The sequence below is a fragment of the Aedes aegypti genome, chromosome 1 (genome assembly GCF_002204515.2).
Source record: "Aedes aegypti strain LVP_AGWG chromosome 1, AaegL5.0 Primary Assembly, whole genome shotgun sequence".
NCBI classification, from domain to species: Eukaryota; Metazoa; Arthropoda; class Insecta; order Diptera; family Culicidae; genus Aedes; species Aedes aegypti.
In genome coordinates, this window is record NC_035107.1 from 160,117,671 (window position 1) to 160,135,272 (window position 17,602).

At 34.5% G+C, this 17,602-nt stretch overlaps 1 protein-coding gene across 2 annotated transcripts in view; it reads left to right on the plus strand.

Annotated features, from left to right (window-relative positions):
- LOC5572782 (ATP-binding cassette sub-family D member 2) overlaps positions 1 to 17,602 on the plus strand; it is a 168,152-nt gene that overhangs the window by 25,839 nt on the left and 124,711 nt on the right. The window contains exon 1 of one of the 2 annotated variants that reach the window (XM_001654131.2): positions 9,206 to 9,830. The exons of the other annotated variant lie outside the window; for it this stretch is intronic. The gene's annotated coding sequence lies outside the window, so the exon portion shown is untranslated. Of the gene's footprint in view, positions 1 to 9,205; positions 9,831 to 17,602 lie in introns of those variants that run through there. 2 annotated transcript variants of the gene reach the window in all.

Here is a 17,602-nt window from a genome sequence, read left to right on the forward strand (position 1 = left end):
GATTGTTGCTGCTCAAGGATGACGGATCAATTGGTGAGCTCGTTTCATGCTACTATTTCTAATCTTTAAAATATGTATGACTGCACCTTTAATCGTTACAACGGTGAGACGTAAATATGATTTTTCAACAAACTATGAAAGGTTCGTCACTGTGAGTGTCGACATAAACTCTGATTCATAAATTATTTATGTCTTAATTTTATTTTTTTTCAAAAAACCTTCTTTCTTTTACCTTTATTTTTGTAATTAAAAAAATAACTTTGAATGGTTCGACACTTCGAGTGTAGACTTGCGAAAGGTTCACTTTATTCAACATACTTTGAAAGGTTCGTCACGTCAAGTGTCGGCATAATTTTTCTCTACATAGATATTGTTTATATCAAATGAAAATATTATATTCACATATCAGCATGTTTATATCTCACCAATAATTATTTATCATGGTCTAATCGCTTATCAAAGTGAATCCTGTGACCCAACGATCCTCCCCATTAACAAACATCCCTCCCAGTAACCTTTGTGGAGATGCAGAGGCAAACACGGTCTCCAAATAGCAAAGGTTACACACTAACATTCCTTCCCCCAATCCCACCTGACTGCAAGGACGTGGCCGGCGCCGTTATTGACCATGTAAATAGAGGCACTGAATTATGCACACTGAAGAAGATTATGGCCAATCCCAGCCGATCTTCTAGTTGATTCTTTGTGCATTTTCACTGACTTCGGTCAATCACGGAATAGCAACCATTGATATGTGTAGTCAGTCTAAGCTAAGCTAAGCTAAGCTAGTTGTTGTAATTAAGCTTTATAATACGTTCATAGATAGTCTTATTAAAAATAAAACTGAACGACTCTATGAACACTTACGTTAAAGAAGCTCACTGTTTCTCCGTTGTTAAAAAAAGCCAAACTTGTGATTGCTACAAACTAATTAATCTACTGTGGACTATCAGAATGATTGAAGCAAGACGAATAAGTCGTAAACCGTTTTAGTAACTATCAAAAGCTGACTACAAACGCAATGCGAAAACCAATGCTGCAGCTATTACCGCTAGCAGAAAATTTAATAATTGCTTACATTTAGGATGTTCTTCTTTCAGCATTGAATATTCCTTAAACTAACACTTAAGAGCTGTATATCAAAGATTATTTAGCTTTCTTTATGAATAAACTGTTCTTTGAAAATCAGCTTTGAAACTCATTACACATGCAAGCTAACTGTAGTTCATTATTGTTTTCAATTTCGGCCAAACGGCATTCGGCCAAATGGCATTCGGCCAAATGGCATTCGGCAAATGGCATTTGGCCAAATGACATTCGGCCAAATGGCGTTCGGCCCATTGTTCCACGTCCATGTATAACATTTCTTCGACCGTCATTTGGCCATTTGTGATATTAAGAAATTTTCTAAAACCAGCAAATTGGAAATGTTGTCTCCTCTCGAAAATTTACAATATGAAAATATGGATTTTAATGAATTATACCAGAAACATAACTTCGCACTATTCAAAAACGCTTGCACCAATTCGTTTTATTTTATCACAACAGACTCCTGCAGAAGTATTGTTTCGAATAGTAAGCGAAAGAGCACGAGAAGGTATTCACATGGGTCAATAGTTTTTCTCAAAGTACGTCATAATATATCTGGTATTCGATGATCACAACTAGCTCAGATCCTAAAACATTTTTTCAGTAGCTTGTCAAAAAAATGGGAAAAAGATATCACAATTTAAGTCGTTTTTTGTGATAAAATATAAGCCAACGCTAGGATTCAATACAATTTAATGCTCTTGGAAATGTTTTCGTAGTCCACTCGTTACTTATATAAACTAAATACCTTTTAAGAATTTATCCTATACAAACATTAGTATACATGCAAGCCACGATTTAATATATAGGTTATAATATTCATTTCGACAGATTCGCTATTCTGATGAAAAGCTTATTTGTCCAATGTTAACTTGAGATCATTTTCATCCATTGTGAAAAAATCTAGTTCGGCTTATTTTTGTTTTTGCAATCAACCATTCTAAAGCCGTTCGACCAAATGAGCTTTCGACCAAATGTCATTCAACGAAATGCTCTAAAACCGGTTTTTTAAGTAGGTACAAGTGCTGTAAAAAAGTCTTCAATCGGATTTCTCATGTACTAACGATGATCTATCACTCTGATTGATCAGATTAAGGTCCGTCTGGAACTATTCATCTTCATCGCATGGATAACCCTCCATTGAGCAACATTTTTATGCATCGGAATATTATTGGGACAAGTTTGAAATTGGCTCTGTCAAACAATTGACAGAGAACAATTGAATACGAAAACTTTCAACTCTTTTTGTACTAGCATAGCTTGGAATAATTTGTAAATTAATATAATTATTATTTTTCCTGAAAAGTGAGGCACTAGGTGAAAATTTTCGAATTAATAGCAGTTGTTTATTTGAAAATTTTTGATTTTGATTTGTTTATTTGAAAATTTTTGAAATTGAATAGCGCTCAATGCTACTGCTTGATAGTTGGCCGACGGGCAACTCGTGGCGCTCGCATCACTTTTATTCGAGTTTGACGTTTGCGCACTACCGCCACCTAGTTCGCAGTTGGCCAAACACAGTGGTTTTAGCATTGGGCGTTAATGTTCGCGAGACTATGTTTTGAATTGATAATTGTTCTAGCAGTTACGTCTGTTTGTCTGTGCTTGTAGATTAACGTTAAATGTGACTGAAAATGGTTGTGCTCCGTATAATATTCAGTTCAATGTGATGGAAAATTACGTCATTTTTATCTGGAATTTACGTCTTTTTACTTGCTTTTATATGTTGGGTATATATGAGGTGAATTTCAAAGATTTTGTGTAAAGTGATATTTGTGCGAGTGTGTACAGAAGTCTTGGTCAAAGTTCATCAGGGTTCTAATATACCGTCAAGCCACCATTCACCGTGCATTGTAAAGTGCACCGTGAAAAATCTGCACTTCAAAAAATTATATAATTTTTCCAAATCACTTAAAGCAAACTAGAATACCACTACGAAGGAATGTGTATATGTGCATGGTGAATGGAGGCCGCACGGTGACTTAACGGTATGAACATGTTGGCCAAGTTCTTTAAAGTACTGTATAAAATTGAATTGTTATCTTATTTTCATACAATCTCGGATAAGAATTTTCTTAGAACGCTGGAAAATACAAAGATAGTTTTAAATTCGAAGGTGCAAGTTAAATTTTGAATTTGAACCCTAATGCGCTCAAAATACATTCAAACACATACCAAATATACTATTTGTTGGAATTTGCATTGATGTTTTCCAAGTTTGATATTTTGATAAAACAGTCGACTCTCCACATCTCGATATCGAAGGGACCGTCGAGATAGGGAGAGATCGAGACATAGAACATATTTTTAATGAACACTAAATTAACAACCGCTCCGTTGTTAGGAAATCAGGGAAAATAATAAACAAGCAGACGTCATTTCGCATTCCTAATTTGTTCTGAATCATGGAAATTTGGTCTAGTAATTTTTGATATTGGTCATGTCGACATTGGGAACGCAAAATCAACAGAAACACATCGAGATAATGAGGATATCGAGATTGAAAAGGGGAACTTGTATGCAGAATGACGGGACCATGGAAACCATCGACATAGGGAGAGATATCGAGATGTGGAGAATCGACTGTATCGTAAATCACCATTTATATCCAAGAACACTGTTGAAATTTTCTGTTAATTTAAGATTTCATAGCAGCTTTATACATCCTTATTTTGCATTGAGCAATTATTGTTTCACTGAAGTTTAATACTTTGAAGTAACTGATGAAATTACACATTGGACAGAGAACATATTTTAAGTGTTTGATAATTACTTATTCTTATTACTCAAAATATGTTTTCATGCCGAAAGTTTGTCTCTAAGATGTACCGTCAAACGGAGTAACTTCCAACAAGGGTGAAACTTGCAACACATCGACATGTAATCGAATTCATGGATTACAATTGTTTTAATTTATTACATCGGTTATTTACCTTAGGTATAAAATAGAAGATTTTGGCGTTCAAGTAGTGTTTCGGTTTTGGTTGGTGCTGAAGGTGAAAATCAGTTTCATACGTTTGGTCGTAGAAAAACAAGACTGAAAATCGTTCTCAGTACCACACACACGGTAGAAAAATGTCATTCCAGGTATTTGATATCAGTTACAGTATTTAATAGTGTACAAAAAGACGAGATACAAGTTTAAAGAAATTCACGCTTAAACACTAAATAAAAATCAATAATAATTTTGACGACCCCTGTGGGGTAACTTGCAACAGCAATTTCAATCTCAAGTAGACAATATTTCTTACCGCTTGTCATCGAAAACACGCGAAAAAGCTATTTTGAACATTCATTTGTACAATTACGTAGTGCTTCAGCCAATTATTTACACGTTTGGTACAAAATAAGGGAAAATGTACATGAATCGCATTATTATAAGAATTTTTTTTTTTTTTTTTCATGAAAACTGTGATTTACTTTCAAAAATCCGTATCAAAGGTAAGTTGCAGATCTGCCATAATGACTTCCTGCATTTAATATGATGATAGCTGTATCAAAAGACCGACAAAGACCTCTTCAGACATCGCATATCAATATATGATACGTCGTTGAAATATGTATAAAACATAATTCATGTGAAGCATAACCTAAAAGTCAATGTATTTGTAGAAAAAGTTCCTCGAAAACCTCTGAATGGCTTTCCACTAGCCATCATATTTTGTTATTTGCCAAAATTTTCACGTATTGACACCGAATACAATACCATTTTATTTTATATTCGAATAGGTTAATTACTTGTAATTCAATCATTATTATTTATTTTCTAAAGAGTAGAGTACCTTTTTCCTGATTACCGTCATGCTTTTACTGTAGTACATTATTTAATGAACAAAAAACACGATCTTGATTAAGTTTTTGATAATTAACATTAGGTAGCACTGCGTGTTGCATGTTACCCCACATCAGGGGTAGCATGGAAAATGTATATTTTCAGTATTTCCTGATTCCAGGAAACCAAATTATAATAAAATAAATACCGCTTTGTATTCTGTACGTGGCGATTAGGATACCAGATTGTTTTTGGTTCATCTGAGCCCTTCAATTTTTCATCCATATAACTTTGAATTTGAAAAGTGTTGCAAGTTACCCCGTTTGACAGTACTCTTCAAGGCCACATGAATTTTGATTTTATAAATATCTATTCGGTTTCTATGATCAAAACTATGATCAAATGTGGGTTCCCAAATGTTTCCAAAGTTTCATAAAAAGATAAAATTGAGTTGCAATTGACCACCATTTCCATAGAATTTGATGATTTATTTCTGTGAAACAGTTGGACGAAGTCTTTGTAGAGCATTTCAAGCTCAAAACGCAAAACAAGAAAATGGAATTTTTGGACTAACTATTTCCAATGCAAATGAAACTTCGCACATTTGTTCAGGGCTATCCAATATGACATTTCCTTTCTACATTTTGAAAAGGGCTTATTATATAGAAACAATTTAATTATTTGAATATTAATAACTCAAAAACGGTACATCTGATTTAAATGGTATCTGCGTAGAAATTTCAGACTAGGGACTATTTTAAAAATGCGCCGATCATAGCGAATCCAAGTTAGAGTATACACAAAGCTGGTTTTCTCAATATTTCCTGGGATTGTCTAACGCTTCAAGTTGTTTTTTTTAAGTTATTGATGATTTAGTTGAAATAGCACATTGCTGATATATTTAATATCATATTCTTTCTCTCACTGTTCGCAAGTAATTATGTCAGAAAAACCGTTTTTTTCACCATTAGCGCACCGTTTGTTTTGAGTTCTGAGATCACCATTAGAAAAGTGAGAAATAAATAAGTAAGATACTTCGCAGGCTTGGCGTCATGACAAACAAATAAAGCTTTCTTTGTTATTGTCGAATCTTCGTTCGGGAGCTCTGAGCCGACCTAAAATATGAATCATATCTTCGACAGATTATGAGTCTTTTTTGAAAAAATAAAACAACAAAAAAACAAAACACGTCTGAAACCGAACAAACGATCTCTAAATCGTCAACTCCAAGCGCTTACTAACAGAGCTATTATAGTATCACGAGAAGAGCAGATACGCGAATACAAGCAATTCTGTGATGGCATTCGGCGTTTGATGTGTAGCAAGCGAATAAACGCGTGCTTATTGTGACAAAGGAAGCAAACGGAATGAAGAAAAATTGGTTCGTTGACGATTTTGGATTGAAGTTAGTCGTGCATTCTTTCTTCGATGACGAGATGACGACCTGTCAGAGTTATTATACTGGATGAAGAAGTTTTTTTTATCTGACGATTGTCAGCCCTGCTCACATGTATATTTGGCAGCAGTTTAAAGTTGGCTCAGAAAATCATTGTTTTCTATATACAGCCATTCCATGAAAAACCGATCTAGTGGATCACCGAATTCCGTGAAAATTTGCTATTTTGATCCTTATCTGAATTAGGATACACGTGTTTTTGGATTTTTTGATTTTGATTTTAAAAATCAAATTTGATTTTGATTTTTTGGATTTTGCTTTTGAAAATTTGAAATCTTAAGCTTTCATTCCATAAAAAAATATTGAAAATCGGTTTAGCTGTTCAAAAGTTATGATTTTTTTTTTTTAATAAAAAATCTAATGCGCTAAGACCTACAGTGTGTGCCGATGAAAAATTACTGATTTTTTATATCCAAAACAATATATCCCAAAAACTAAAAAACAAACATAGCTGATAATTTGACAACAAACGTAAAATTTTCTGAACTTTCAAGAAAAAATGAGAACAGCAATAGCCCCTTTGGTCCCGAGGCCTTACAAAAAATGAAAATTATTGATTTTTTTCATGAAAAAAAAAAATTTTATATTTTGAAATTTTATATTTTTCCTGAAAAGTCAAAATCTTAAGCTTCCATTTCGTCTAAAAAGATTGAAAATCGGTCGAGCGGTTCAAAAGTTATATTTTTTTTTTAAATAAAAATTTTGCAAAATCGCGGTTCGGAAATGGTTACCCTAATCAAAAAATCCAAAAACACATATATCCTTATTTCGGATAAGGAACAAAATAGCAAATTTTCACGGAATTCGGTGACCCACTAGATCGTTTTTTCATGGAATGGCTGTATATATAGAAAAGATTTTTTCTATAATTAAATGCACTTTTGGCAATGTTTACATTAATACTACAAATATCACCACAAGAAATACGAATGTCCCAACGAGCAATCTATATACGTAAAAGTTCAATCAATAACAACAATGCATACTTTCTTTCTGTTAATCATTTCAATCAATAGTTTCAGGCATTTTTCATTTATTGAATTCATTTATTTATTTATTATTCTTGAATTCAAAGATATATCGAAGAATCTTTATGTTATGAGAAAACCCATTATAAAAAAAATCCTATATATAATTTAGCTGAGTGACAGGCTTGGTTCCAGTTGGAACGTAACGCAAGGAAAAATAGGAATAAGAAGAAGAATATACGTAACTTGTTTTAAGTGTTAGCCTCGAAATTCACAATTATTTTTACTTAAACTAATGCTCCTATTCTACACTCGACTTGGAGAGAACACCAACGATTGAAAAATTGTTTCTTTGTTGTACAAAAATGATGTTTTCAATAAATGCACTCGCTATATACGTCAAAATCGTAGAACATGATTTCGAAAATCGTTTATTTCAAGGAAAATACTATTGCTCTCCTAGTTTTTAGCCTATCTTACTCACTTTTTTCTCAGCTTCCCGAATTCAAAACGAGCGGTGCGCTAGTGGTGAAAAAACGGTTTTTCTGAAAAAAAAAAAAGAATAAATCAAAATGGCCGCCATTTTTAATTGTTCAATTGTTTTAAAGCTCCAAATGCAAGCTATATCCTTCCTCCATACGATTCCTCTAAGTTTGCTATGTGTTCAAAGGGAAATATGAGAAATATCATGCGCTTTTCCGCAAACTTTTTTGCTAGTTGGCGTACGAGAGGTCCACCAATTTGAGAAAACCGAAAGGACCACTCATTACTTTTAGCATGTAATATCGATCAGTGACATAAAATTGGAAATCCAACGATGTGTGCCAATGACGGCCTAGTTTCACTGAGAATTGCATAGTGTACATTTTACTTCGAAATGCGCAAAACCTGGGGAATGGCTAGAGAAGTGGAAAAAATATTAAAACCAAATTCAAGACAATTTTCCAAGGTATTTGGTTTTGATGTCAAATATATCAATGAGTTTATGGACAAAAGGTCCAAAGAAAAAACGTCGAAAGGACAAAAGGTCGAAAGGACAGAAGGTCGAAAGGACAGAAGATCGAAAATGATTTGCTGGTTGGGAAATTTATCATTCTTTAAAAGAAGATTTTCGACATTTTGTCCCTTCTTTTTTGTTCTTTGACCTTTTGTCCTTTCGGCATTTAGTCTTTCAACCTTCTGTCCTTTCGACTTTTTGTCATAGATTCGTATCAATGTTGTACTATTTCAACCTGTTTTGCAAATCATAAAAAAATAAAATATACTTTTTAAAGCATTTGATTATTCTAGGCTATATGGCCAAACTGAGAGCTAGACTTCAGCTTTCTCAAGAAACGAGAGGTATTGTTTTGACAAAAAACAGAATTAAATATATTATAATCCAAATTCACTATGTTATTTTTTCATTACAATAGTTCTTCAAAGACACCATTTAATCAAGTGTCTCGTTTCTGAGTAATGAATTTTCTAATAATTAAATCCCTTTTATTTAATATGCCTTTTCAAAAAGTAGTCTTGAAAATATAAAGAGGATGGGAAATATCATACGGAATAGCCATTAATACATGTGCGAAATTTTATTCAATTAGGAAAAGGTAGCGTCTACGCGATTCGCGTTTTGCCCAGGAAATGCTCTATATAAAATTGGCTGTTCTGCATACGAATCTGTTCAGAATTTGAAACAAAATGTTAGTATATATTGTACACCTTATAAGCTTCAATGCAAATATCACATTTATCAATATTATTATCACCATTTCCACACAACATCCTCTGTGTGCTCCAGTCGCTTCACGGGGCATGGTTTGAAAACTCCTGTAGCACCCCGTATCGGATTGAGAGGGACGCACGTACATGTCTGAAGCGTAGTGTACTCGAACTCATACGACGATTGCGCGCTGTGTGTAGTTTATTTTTGCCAAAGCTTCTCGGTGAACGGAAAGTTCAATGCAAGCTTCTGCTTCTCCACTTCGAGTTCTGACTTACACACGGCTGGAGCACGCTCATCTCGGCTGCCGTCGGCGTAGTCGTCGTTGTCGTTGTCGGTTGCTGCTGTCCACAGGGTTGAGCTGGTTTTGAATCATCATTAGACTTCATTAGACAAGACTCATCGAATGCATCTGGGGTGCCTTTCTTTGTGCCGAACTGTGCAAATTGGTTAAACTGCTCTCAACAGTGCTGGTTGTAACATTTAGGAAGTTATTTGCAGCAGATATCGAATGTGAAAGTAAAAAGCGCGAAGAAGAAAAAGGGTGACAGTGGAAGTTACGTTCAGAGTTTCCCTTGAGCGCGAAGTGATTTCAAGGATATATCGCAGATTTCATTCTAATGTGCCTTACAGTGTGAATAAAGAGCGATTGCTTGAAGAGTGTGCAGCTGTAACAGAATAAAGAGCATTACGTCGCCTCTGGTTTTAAAGTGAATAAACAGTGCGGCGCATTTCGCTTCTACCAACTGTTGGATATACACGATTGAGGGCAGATTTTTCCAAGTGGATTAGCCGTTTTTCACCGTATTCAATATGCATCGGCGCAGAACGTTCGAGGTAGGTGGTGAAAATGAAACAATTTTCCATCGACATGTGGAGCCATGCAAGTCAGCTTGTGCTGTAAATAGGGTGTTAAAATGATTGAAAACTTCATACATTAAACGCTGTCCTAATAAAGTGTGGGATGGAAAGGCTTTGGCAAAGTTTGTTGAAATTAAGGACTGTTCATTTTATAAAGTGGACACCTCGTGCATGCTGTATCTTTCTTATTAATCAATGAAATTTCAATCGGTTTTTTGCACATCGTTCGACTAGTATTGTACAATGTTGTGATAATAAAAATTCTCCAAAATAATTAAATTTCACACGAATATGGAACAACGATTAGATCGGTCGATTTTTTGAGGTTATCAAAATCAATGATTGTAAGAAATTGGCTGGAAAATTCGATAATTTATATTTTCTATTGTCAAAAAAGGCTTGTTCTTCGAAAGCATCATCAATCAGAAGCCTGATGGAAAAAATCAAGCTATTTATGGAGCAACAATTTTACAGATGTAATAAAATCAATTTTCCCGTATATTTTTAAAGAATTTTTTTTTGAATTTGATGGGAATTGATATGAGTAGAATTTTTTGTGTAAAAGTATGTCCTGACGGAAGTCCTAATATAGTATTGATATGAAAAATAACTTACGCCTTCATAGAGTTACTTAGTAAGTCCCCACGTCACATTCAAAGCACAACAGAAACACAATTGCTTTATTCTTAGAAGACCTATCAAAGTACATTGACAATCATCAAAATTGGCAACACTGCTGTAATAAAATCGATTTTATTTTCCAACTAATTATTTTCATAATATGTTACTCTGAGATTACCAATTGAAAAATTCGGAGAAAACTGTTTACAATTTGCTGTAGATCGATAAATATGCGTACATGATTTTAAAAGTATGAGACTTTTTAGTAAAACTACCATAAACAGTAAAATTTATACTTAAGACTGTGGTTTAATCTCACGATTTAGCTTTCGTTTATACTAATATAGTTTCTTTCATAATCCAGACTAGCTTTGAACACGCTTTTTTACTTTTCTCTTTTGCTGGGAGTGAAAGGATGGTGTATCAGCAAATTTGGCCATAAATGGGTAAATCACTAAAGTTACCTAATGTCAGAGAATGGTGGAATATAATTGATTTTTTTAAAGCTTAACCTTATTAGAATAGTAAAGGATGCAAACATACAATTTGTTCATAAAAATAAGAATTTTTGTTTTGCGAAAAATAATGTTAAACTTTGACGGACAGCTTTTTTAAGAGTTTTTGGAAAAACTATTTAGCTCTTCAAGCAAAAGCATTTTCAAAGATTTTATATTTTCATATCATTTTAGAATAATAGGTCAACGATACACAGAAAACCGATTACGATTTTATCAATAAATAAAAAAGATATAGCATAAAAAAGTGTCCACCTCATAAAGTGAACAGTCCTTATATTTCCATTAGCTGATGCTAAGTCAGTTTCTAAATATAGTAACGAAACAAGATCAAATTACGAAGAATGCTATCATACCAATGAACAGAGTTAATGTGTACATGAGATAAATCTGGATTTATTTAGTTTCAGTTTCATTTTTTTAACAAAGAAAAATCGGTAGAAAAATATTCGCCTTAAGAATTATGCAACATTTTACATAAATTCACTAAAAACTCAGCTGTCATGTTTTAGCTTTGTCATAGCTTTTATTTGGCATAACGTCCACACCGGGACAGATAATGCTTCTCAGTTCAGAGGTCTCAAAGCACTCCCACATATATTTACTGAGCAGCTTTTTTGTCAAAGTTAAGGCAGATATATACTACTCAAAGAAGTTCAATGAATTTCCATTACCGAAAGATCCTGGACCGACCGGGAATTGAAACCAGACATCTTTAATATGGCTTTGCTTTGTACCCGCGGACTTAACCACCAGGCTGAGGAAGGTCTCAAGACTCAAGACTGATTTCAAGAGAAGACTAAAATTCCTTAGTTGTCTTCTTGAAATGATGACAAATTAAATTTCACAAATTGTCATTGATTTTGAATAACGTTTTGGTTTGGTTTGGATTTGTTAAATTGCTTGTTTTAAATGAAAAGATATAACACATGCAAATTTGTGTGTTATCTGGTAATTTCTGCATTTTATCATGAAGAGTTGTATTTTATAGTTTTTGAACAAGTTCAGATAATTAGATTACCGATTGTAGTCGAAAGATTGCTTTTAAATGGGCTTATAACACAGCGAAACAAGTTTTTGTCTACAGCTTCAAAATATTACACTTTACTTAAATTGAAGTCGTTCAATATATTGCCGTTTTTAAAATGGCATAGGACGTCTATTTTTAGATTTTTTTTTTTTTTTTTTTTATTAGTATCATTGCAGACACTAGATTCATTTCTTATATCTAGGTGTTCTGTGTTATAAACCTTAATCTTAATAAATATAAGCTTTTAATAACATTTTGCTAACAACATTTTACATTTCATTTGCCGTAGCAGTTCAGATTTTTAACAGGTGAGTTGATTTAACCTCTTATAAGAGAAAAAAACGCTTTCAATTCACTTAACTTAAATACAGTATGGCCCATATAAAAAATGCGAAAATTGTTTGAACGTGAATTTAGCATCCACAAGCTCTATTTTCATTGTTTTTGCTAGTGAATGTAATTTCTGATTATTGTAGTATATTCTGACATAACTTCGCTATCTAGGACAATTGTTTTCATATTTTTCTTACTGTTCTAAATAATGTAATAAAGCAAAGAAGTTCAAAGGTTTTTATTTATTTATACCGTCTTCGACTGGGTCGCACAGACTACTTTTACTAAAATTGGATAATGTACATATAATAAGCATTTTACTAATTAACAATAGCAAGCATTAAACATATTACATACTAAAAATATTACAAAAACACATATTGTAGAATTCAAAATCATTGCGGCATTGTTCGGTTTGGTCTCCATACTGAGTTACAACGATCTCTAAACTCACGACAACGTATACCAGTGGGCCAGTTCGATGCAATGAAGGCAGAATCACGATATTGTGCATCGACAACGACTTTGAATGATACGTAATCCATTGAAGAAATGGTTTTCCACGGAGATACCAAGCGTTTGACATTCAAAACTTTATCGGTTCCTAGTACCTCGCGCACCATGGAATCTACTTCGTTTTCGGTGACGTCGTTGGCTATGTTTGAAACGTAAAGTTGCAAGTTTTCCTTGGTATTGGGAGGTTGCTCGTTGAGTGAATTCATTGCATTGATTTTTGTTGAAGATAATGGTGAAGAAGAAGACGATGAAGAATTCGTAGCATGAAGATTACAATTTGATCCATCCAACGTAGTGAACGAAACAGATGAGATTGAATTCAATTGTGATACAATTTTGCTGATTTTTTCAACCTCCTCTTTCAAATATTCGACTTCATCTTTCGTTGCCAGCTTGCTCGTTTCCAATGCAGTCGCAGGTTCGTTTCCAACAGCATTAGAAGGCTTCCTGAAGCGGCCGTTTTCAATGGCATGCCGACATGAATCACACATCCAAAATATGTTGCTGTGTAAACAGGCGCAACCCTCATCATAAGTTAAACCAACACACTTGGCGTGAAAATTGTGTTGATTTTCACAGAAGCCTTCGCAGCACACAACAATATCCTCAACTTGAATTTCGTTCTTGCAGGCGTAGCAATAATCCATGATTATGCGGTATGGTGAACCCTGGCAGAGCGTTGCAAGTATCCAACTTCAGAGATGTATGGTTTGACTAAACAATGGAGAGAATGCTGACTGTCGATAGCTCCTGTTGTCCGATCCGTTGAGGGCGTCGTAGGTAAATAGAAATTGATTGCGAATTTCGATTCGTTGTCTCACTGGGCTGCTTTATGCTGCATCTGATGGAACATCACAAGACGCGATCAAATTTTCATAATGCGGTATTAAAACGTTGCCATAACAGTATAGAATTCACGAAAATCACAGCATTTCGAAAACGAAACAAGCTATACGATCACCACACACACACCAAAGCTAGAAACAGCGTCTGATTGTAGTATACTCTGGTGATAAACTTTCCTCCTTCAAAAATCACACTTTTTTGTTGAAAATTTTAGTTTGTTTGGTATCAGAGGATAGAGGAGTTCTTAGAGAACGTGTTTTCCATGATCTCAATAAAATATTTGCTAGGGTCATAGTTTTAAGGGCATTTGCGTCTTATAGGTTTGATATGCCTTTATTTTTTTGTTAAAGTTGAATTAAAAATAAATACGGAGGCATATAACAGATTTTTGAGAATGAAATTTGTTCCTGCGGTTAGAGACAACTTATATCAATACAAGCTCATAGGTTTTGAGCAAAACGGAGCCGCTTATCACACTTATATGAAGGTTCAATCAAAGCTCTCTCAAATGAGCCGTTTTTTCAAAAATATGTTTAAGTCTCCAATGACCTAGGTATAAACCAATTCTATCATTTGATATGGGCGTATGCTGGAGACAAGGCCTGTGAAGTATCTCACGCCATCGTTGATGTTTTAGAAGCTTTCGTCACACAGATATTGAACTCGATGTCTGCATGATAAAATTTAAAGGTATGTTTCCAATTTCTCTCTGGTAAGGTGAAAGTAACAGATAAAAATTATGTCCAAAGCGAAAAACTGATTCTAAATAGATTAAACAAAACATTAACAATATTATTCATTACTATTTATGTTTAATTCACATTTTCCATGTTAAAAACTATCATGAAACATTATATGACTATTTTCGCATTTTTTTTATGGGCCATACTGTATATAACGCATTAATCATGGCAATAGAAGATTGCTGCGATTTTTTGCCTGAAATTATTAATTTTTTTTTGACATTTGTTCCAATGTTTCAACATTGGATATTCTATGTAACTCATTGGTACTATACCAGGGAGGAAGCTTTAGAACCATTTTCAAAATTTTATTTTGAATCCTCTGTAGAGCTTCCTACCTAGTATTACAACAGCTAGTCCATATTGATACAGCATACAACATGGCTGGTCTGGAAATTTGTTTGAATATCAAAAGATTGTTCTTAAGACGAAGTTTTGATTTTCTATTAATAAGGAGATAAGGACACATATTTGTTACATTTGGCTTGAATGCCCTAAATGTGATTTTTGAAAGTTAAATTCTAATCTAGCCTGAGCCCTAGATACTTAACTACATCTGACCAAATTATTGGAACCCCTCTCAACGTGAAAACATGTCTACTTGAAGGTTTCAATTAAAAAGCTTTTGGTTTGTGTAGGAATATTATTAGTTGAGTTTTGAAAGAATTAGGAGAAATTTTCCATTGTTGCAAGTATGAAGAACAAATATCCGAACTTTTTTGCTATATTCTGCAGATGACACGCAGGCATCGTCCTTGGGCGGAGAGGTCTGTGTCATCCACAAACACAGATTGTTGACATCCCTGAGTTAACTCAGGTGAGTCAGATGTGAAAATATTTTATAATGTTGGTCCCAAAATGCTGCCTTGAGGATTTTTTTATGATATTTATCGTTGTAAATGCTTCATTTATCTATTTCAGTCAACTTGTATGTAAGTTTGACATCTGTCATACAAGGTTATTAGGATTGATTTTCTCATTACCGGAATCCGGAATTAGGACCAGAAGAATACGGATTACCGAAGTTTGCGATTCCTTCGTGATTAAAAGACACTTTTTATGAATTAGAAAAGTATTCAGGCCATATAAAAGAAACGAAAAATTTTGCAAGGAGGTCGCAAGGATGACCGAAAATTTGATTCAATCCAACATACAAAAATTGAAGTCCTTATTGTTAAGGTTGAACTCTAGTTCTATTATTACTTAGCTGTCAAGAATAAGTGATAAATTTCTCGAAACATCATGGCATAGCAAACGTATAAAATACTTAAATCTCGTCATTTTATGATTAGCCAATTGCAAGACATGAGTGTTATAAATTTTACGACAAAAATAACTCTGACATGAAGTAAATAAATGTAAACCAAATTTAGTACTAAACCATTTAATTTGAGTTTGTATCCTTTGACATATACGCGTATTTCAATCTCAAATGTAGTTGTTTTCAATATCGTGTACTAGACGACACATGAAGTCGGCCTTACAGTTGAGGTCGAAATACGCGTATATGTAAAAGAATACGAACTCTAAAAAAAGACAAAAAGCTATAGTGCCAATTTTGGCTCTCATTTATAGGTATTTCACTCAACTCGAAGATTTATTATTGGACATGAAATATTATACACTCCAACCTCTTTTTACGACCGTTTTTCAACCGACGGTTTGTTTTACGACCTCTTTTTTTACGACCGAAATTCAGATTAACGACCGTTTTTATAAATGATCAGTATCTTAAAAAGTATTAAAAATAGAGGATAACATTGAATTGTGGAATTCTGCCGGTGGCGCTAGTGAGCATCGAAATTTTGTTTTGCGGATATCTCAGGATCCTGACCACTTATAAAGATGGCGTCTTTAGCAAAGTTGCTCATTAGCTCAAGGACTATCATTATTCTGACCAAGAGATTCGAGATTTTTTCACCAGGCGGCGCTAGTGAGCATAGAACTTTTGTTCTGCGGATTGCATAGGATCCTGACAACTTGGAAAGATGGCGCCTTCGGCAAAGTTGCTCATTAGCTCAAGGACTATCATTTTGAAAGCTATGAGATTCAAATTTTGCCACCAGGCGGCGCTTGTGAGCATGAAACATTTTTTTTGCGGTTATCTTAGGATCCTTGCCACTTAGAAAGGTGGCGCCTCCGGCAAAGCTGTTCAGTAGCTCAAGTACTATCATTATTCTAGCCAAGAGATTCGAGATTTTGCCACCAGGCGGCGCTAGTAAGCATAGAACTTTTGTTTTGCGGATAGCTCAGGATCCTGACCACTTAGAAAGATGGCGCCTCCGGCAAAGTTGTTCAATAGCTCAAGGACTATCATTATTCTAGCTAAACCTCAAAATCCGCAAAACAAAAGTTTCATGCTCACTAGCGCCGCCTGGTGGTAAAATTTTGAATCTCATAGCTTTTATATTGATAGCGCTTGAGCTACTGAACAGCTTTTCCGAAGGCGCCATCTTTCTAAGTGGCCAGGATCCTTAGACATACGCAAAACAAAAGTCTCATGTTCACTAGCGCCGCCTGATGGAAAAACCTTAATTTTCTTGACTACAATAATAATAGCCCTTGAGTTACCGAACAACTTCGCCGAAGACCCCATCCTTTTAAATGGTCAGGATCCTGAGCTATCCACAAAACAAAAATTATATGCTCACTTGCGCCGCCTGGTGGCAAAATCTCGAATCTCTTGGCTAGAATAATGATAGTACTTGAGCTACTGAACGACTTTGCCGAAGACGCCATTTTTCTAAATGGTCAGGATGCTGAGATATCCGCAAAACGAAACTTGCATGCACACTTGTACTGCCTGGTGGCGCAATTTCACTTAAGCAGTGTTGCCAGCTACGACAAAATTTTGAACCCTTCATGAAAAACTGGAGTACAGTAGAAGAGTATTGCTATATTGCTAAGCATTCTATGTTTCTATTCCGCTCAAGTTTTATGGTTTTGATCTTTTCTTTATTCTTCTTAAATAGTGTTGCCAGCCACATGAACATTTGTGATTTGGCCAACTGTATGGCACGCAACACTTCCTTCAACTTTGGTGAACATTCGGTATCGTTATCTATAATTCCCATAAAATTGGCTCTTTTGATAACAATTGAGCAGTGTTGCCATCTATTACCAGAATATAAAAACTTGACCGGC